Genomic DNA, 5,857 nt, shown 5'->3' with positions numbered 1-5,857 from the left:
ATTAATCTTAATGTGGTCTAATTAATTTTAAAATTAAATCATATTTAATCTTGAAATTAGGGTTCTCCATGAAATTAATCCCCAATTTAATTTAACTCTTAAATTAAATAATTTGATCACGAAAAATTCATAATTTATCATGAAATCAAATAGATTAAATTCTTTAAACACATAACTATTGAATTAAATCAAAACCAAAACACAAATTTCTCAAATTGGGGTTTAGGGTTTCGAAAATTTTGAATTTAGGGTTGGGGGGTTTGAATTTTTGCGAGTGATTAGGGGCAAAAATCGGATCTCTTTATGGCTTATTTGGAGCAAATTAAACAACTTTTAACGACTCTATATTGTTAAATCACATTTAAAATAATATTTGACCCATAGTTAAATTATTCTCCCTCCTAATTGAATTAAAATTGTGGACTATCAAAGAATTAATATACAATATATGTACATGCATAGGCTAATTGATACCACTGTAGGAGTTTATAGGTACGAATGCCGAAAACATGAATCATATTCATATAGCACCTAATCCCAAGATCATGCATAACACATAAAGAATTAGTATTAATACCTTTGAAGCATGATTCAACGTGTGATCGAACAAGAACAAGAGAGACAAAAAACCACAAACGTGATTCCTCTACGTGGTCCACATGCACGGATTTAGAACTCCACTAATGGTAGTTAGTTGCAATTGAACCCTTCAATTGACCTTTTAAGGAGAAGAACAACCAACGAACAAATCATGAACCACCACACGCGCCACTAGGGGTGGCCGGCCGTGAGTCCAAGAGGGGAGGAGAGAGAGCCGTGGGATAGAGAGAGAGAGAGTGTGTGTGAGGGTTTTGGGGATTTATGAGTGCTTGATGCACAATTAACTGTTAATTGTGTTGTCTCATACAACCCTAGGCATTGACCTTATTTATAGATCTCATCTCTAAATAAGAGTCCATGACAAAGCCCAAAACCTAACTCTAATCTAACTATGCTAGCCCAATCCAATTCATGATTAGTTACTTGTTCATGAGGCCCATAAATAGGCATTTAATTTGCTTAAGCCAATACCTTTGTGTGTGATCTCATAAAATCCATTCTTTTGGGCTTTGGACTATTTGATTAGCCCAAAGATTATTAATCATAGTTTAGTACTACCTCCGTCCCCGAAAGAATGACCCATTAGGCCTAATTTTAGTCCCAAAAAAAATGACCTATTTGCAATAAAATCACCACCAATTTGCAATAATATTTGTGCAAAATTAGCTTCCCTATATAAAATTTTGTTTCCCTATGTACTTTTATTAATTTCTCTCTCTACTTTTTTACAAACTTCATGTAAATTAATCTTTCTAATATACTTTTACTTATTTTTATTTAACTTTCATAATACCCGCGAAATCAATCCAAATGGGTCATTTTTTCGGGAAAGGAGGGAGTAACAGATAATGACGATCCAAAAGAACGAACTATTATCTCAATAATAGCTATCCTTGATATATCTAGTAATTGCACTTATCGAAAACAGAACTCCTTGAACAATTACCCAATTTTACTCGTTTCAAAACCCTAGGTTATAGATCTTGATGAAATCACTGAATAACTGTCATGAATCTTGCAGATTCTGCAATGTGAGGCATCAAAATTAGCCCATCCAAGTAACAATGGCGATCAACAAAGGAAATCTCCAGGTACACATGAATTTTTTAATTAAGGGCCACGAGAATCAAATTAATAGTTGAATAAGTACTTATTTGGGAAAACCGGAATATGCTATGATATACATCACCTGCCAGACTGCCACTGCCAGCCACCAGTCCACCACCAAGCCAAAGCCACTTAGCCACCCAACTACCATTTGTCACCCATGAACGCAGCAGTTGTCTACCATTAAAACATGGAGATACATGGAGACCACCGCATCACCCCGGCCGTCGCCTTACCTCACCTGAAATCAATATTCTTCATTGAAGCGCACTTCTTGTTTTATATTGAGGAGCCACTTTCTGATAATTTTTATTCTCCATTGAAGAAGCTTCTAAGTTCTAAGTGAGGTAATTTCAGTAATTTTTTTTTAATAATCATCTAATATCAATCTCACAATCTAAGGTTTATCGTTAATTAAATTATCAGTTCACTCAAATTAGGGATCTTTGCTTAATCTGATAATTGAATCAAATGTGTAAGTGATGTTTCGAGCCTAAATTATGAAAATTGATTGAAATTATTTGGTTAACACTGCATTGCAGAAGCTTTTTAATATTAGTAGTGAAGTATGAAAGAGTTCTTCTCCCAGGTCTCAGGCACGAGCATCGCTGCTCACCGCCACTTCCATCGAGTCATCACCGGTGAGCTGACCAACAATAAGTTGGGTTGTAATGTACCGAAGTAATTGGTAAAGCGATGCCTCCTTCGTTAATGGAGGCTTTAGGGAGGATATCGAAAAGGGTGGCTGGGGGGAAGAGAGATAAGGGTGCGGTGGAAGTAGGAGAGAGAAGTGATTTTTTTTTGTTTGAAAAAGAAGTAAAAAACTAAGTTTAAAAAATTAAAATTTTATATGTTAGACCAATAAAATTGCAACATGTGTCATATTAACTTGTTTAGCAGGTTGTTAACCGGTCATGACTCATTAAATGATAATACCCTATAAAAGTCGACTTATTTTAGTTAATCAAAAGGTTGACTTATTTTGAGCTAACCGAATAAAGGTTAGCTTATTTTTGACAAATTTTCCTAATTTTTTTTTCTAAATTACTTTTTTGCTGAGAATTCATGGTCTAAGGTTAATTTCTTCCTATTCCTCTGTTAGCTATAGTTTTGTTTGTGGTTTGGTCCACGTTTTAATATTTTATAAATTGGAGAGAAATCATTTCATTTTAGAAATTATACTCTAAAATTACAAGTAAGCAAAATTTGAACTTTGATTAAAATTAAAATTTACACTCTTAAACTGAATTGGAAGATATTTTTGCTTAAGCTGTATGTTGAAACAATTTTGGCGTGGGCCTTGTCTTAGAGTGCTTGTATATATGGAATATCATGAATGTAAGTCTATGTTGTGACTAATTAGGTTATGTATTGTAATTGAATGGATAATTGAGAAGGATAAATGTATATCTCGGCACATTTGTGAATTAGGTGATAATAACTATTGTTTTGTGTGAAAAGTTTGGTATTTGCTATGAGAACCTGGTTGTTGTTTACTATTTTGTTCTGAGTCTTTCTTTTTTTCATTATTTTGTATCTAGCATTTTATTGTTGTGCAATTAATATTAGCAAAATTTTACTAACCTTTTGTCAAAAGAGCTAATTTTATTAAATTAATTATAACTTAGCTTTAAGTAAACAAGCTCTTGATAACTCTTTATGCTTCAAAGTTGAGAAAAAAAAAAAAAAAAACTTTATGTAATTCATTGGGTTAAAGGTTAATTTCTTCCCACCCTATCACTCTATCAGCTATAATTTTGTACGACGTAGTCATTTTCATGTTTCAATAGTATATAAACAAGAGAGAAATTATTTGGTTGAAAAATTATACTCTTTACATTACAAGCTGCTGACATCTAGCTCAAATAAAACAAAACAAAATCTTTACATGCGTTATGTTTGTTCTCATTTGTTCTTCTGATTACAGGAGTTAATTTCTTCTCTTGATTTTGTTTGGTGCTCCACTTGGGTTAACTCCTCTTCTAGCAGCAGTTTATGTGGGTGTCTTGCAAAATATATTCAGCTAGAGTGTGAAGTACTATTTGTTTGACCTTTGCAAAGAAATGGCTTACATTCCATTGGACGAGGACACTAAGGTTTCATCTAATTAATCTCAAATTTATACCATCTTTGTCTTTTGGTTCTTCAGATTTCCCTTTTTTTTGTTCTATTTGTTCAAAACGACAGTCGAGACTACAGAGAGATAGTTCTTCATCTGAATTCAGTCCACAAATAAAGGAACAACATAATGCCTATTTTGGAAAAGGTGTACCACTTTGTAATTTTTTTGGGTATTTAGTTTACATTTAATTGAGCTATGGATGGTAGTTTAGCTGCTGGCCAAAGTCACTATCGGGTTTTCTATGATTATATTTTAATTCATTATCATATTATGTTTGCTGTATGTATGTGCTCATGAAATAACTAAATAACTTTTGATACTATTTTTCTTGCATGTAATCACGAATGGGTGGCTTCTTATTTACATTCCATTTCAACTCAATTCTTGATGGTTGAAGCCAATAACATCTCTACTCCAAATGGCGTTTAGAACCTATGTTATATATTTTTTTTACCTATTGTTGAACCTAGCTTTAAAGTTGTGCTCCAAGGAAATCCCTAGACAAGCTCCAAATATGCCTTGAAAGTGGTACGTCAAACTTAACTACTCACGTATTCCGTATTAATTTTACATATCACGAAAATAACACATGCATCAGTTGACATGGCAGGGTGTCCTGAAGTTGAAAATTTTGATGGGAGGCATTCCAAACGGAGGGATGAGAGACATATAGAAGTGTCTCACATGGGCATGTTGGTCATTTTATGTGGGATTTAAATTTGCCTTTGTAGATTCAGTGGTACAAAATACATTCTCAGTGGTACAAAATAAAATTTCAATGGTGTATCAAAAATGGTTCAAATGTCTCATTAGACTGTTAAATAATACCATTAGAGATTCACTGGTACAAAATACATTCTCAGTGATACACAATACAATTTCAGTGGTACCTACAAAAATGTTCAATGGTACAAAATATGATCTCAATAGTTGTGGTCCCAATTGTTTTTTGTTTTTTTTTGCACGTGAAACCTTTTTGATAAAAAGGTGGGCTCCCTTCCACCCCTTTTTTCACTCTCTATATCTCTCTCTTCCTTTTTCACTCTTTCTAGTACATTTGTTATAATTTTTTATGTTACGAGACAATTTATTTTGTCACACAACACTACATTTATACTTCCTCCTCATTTTTTGTATGTGGTTGCTAGTTCTGTCCCATTTGATCTGATGTCGTCACCAACACTATCAAGTAAGCTTCATTCCATTTCAAACATCCTTCTCATCAGATTTGTGCTTTTAGGCTAAGAAGTTCTATAATTTTGTTTTTACATGCTGATGTTGGACTATTTGTTCCTTAGGACTTCAGTTCTTCTTGAAATACAAAATTACGTGGGTTTTGGAGTCTTGTTGCTCTCCTTAAACTGAGATGTCATAAATTTTTCTTTGAAGGATGGTGCCAAATTCATAACCTTAAACATATTTTTTTGTATGTACATGGCTTATTTGTCAATAATTTAATTGAAATTAGGGCCATGATACCCGTAGATTGTAGTGTTAGTGACAGTGGCAGAGCCAGAAATATCAAATCGGGGAGACGAATGGACATCACATAGCAAAGTTTAAAGGAATTACCACTACACCATCTCATTTCTATAGCAAAGTTTTTCTCACAAAAATGTATTTGACCTGAATATTTTGGCTCCGCTAGTGGTTAGTGCTGTTTGTGAGACATTTTAACATAGAGTATTGTATATGCTTGAGCTTGCATGACAACTGTGTTGATCATGGTCCAGTCTATATGTCATATTTTTAACCTATAGAGTCATATTAAATACTAGCAAATGATGTCTTTGTCTTTTGAGTATTGATGCCTTTATTTTTTTTTTGGTAAGCTTTTGTACTCTGTAATTGATTTTGAAAGTTGGTTGTGATTTTGGTTTGATTAGGTAGAAAATATTTTTTAGGGAATGTATTCTCTATGCTTTTTGGCATATGGCTCCTTAGTGTTACTAATTTATTTTGGTCTATTATTGTATTAAGATTCTTTTGCTGATGATTTGTGTAAGAAATATTTCAAGCATTTTACAG

At 33.2% G+C, this 5,857-nt stretch overlaps 1 long non-coding RNA gene across 1 annotated transcript; it reads left to right on the top strand.

Annotated features, from left to right (window-relative positions):
• The first annotated feature begins 1,536 nt into the window (after window positions 1–1,536).
• On the top strand, window positions 1,537–4,996 carry LOC110735272. Its single transcript, XR_002514042.1, has 3 exons — window positions 1,537–2,054; window positions 3,635–4,357; window positions 4,428–4,996. It is a non-coding gene; the product is annotated as an uncharacterized LOC110735272 (long non-coding RNA).
• Window positions 4,997–5,857: the final 861 nt, after the last annotated feature.

The sequence above is a fragment of the Chenopodium quinoa genome, unplaced genomic scaffold (genome assembly GCF_001683475.1).
Source record: "Chenopodium quinoa cultivar QQ74 unplaced genomic scaffold, ASM168347v1, whole genome shotgun sequence".
Lineage (NCBI taxonomy): Eukaryota > Viridiplantae > Streptophyta > Magnoliopsida > Caryophyllales > Amaranthaceae > Chenopodium > Chenopodium quinoa.
Note: the sequence above shows the minus strand (reverse complement) of the source record. Positions and strands in the feature narration are given on the sequence as shown.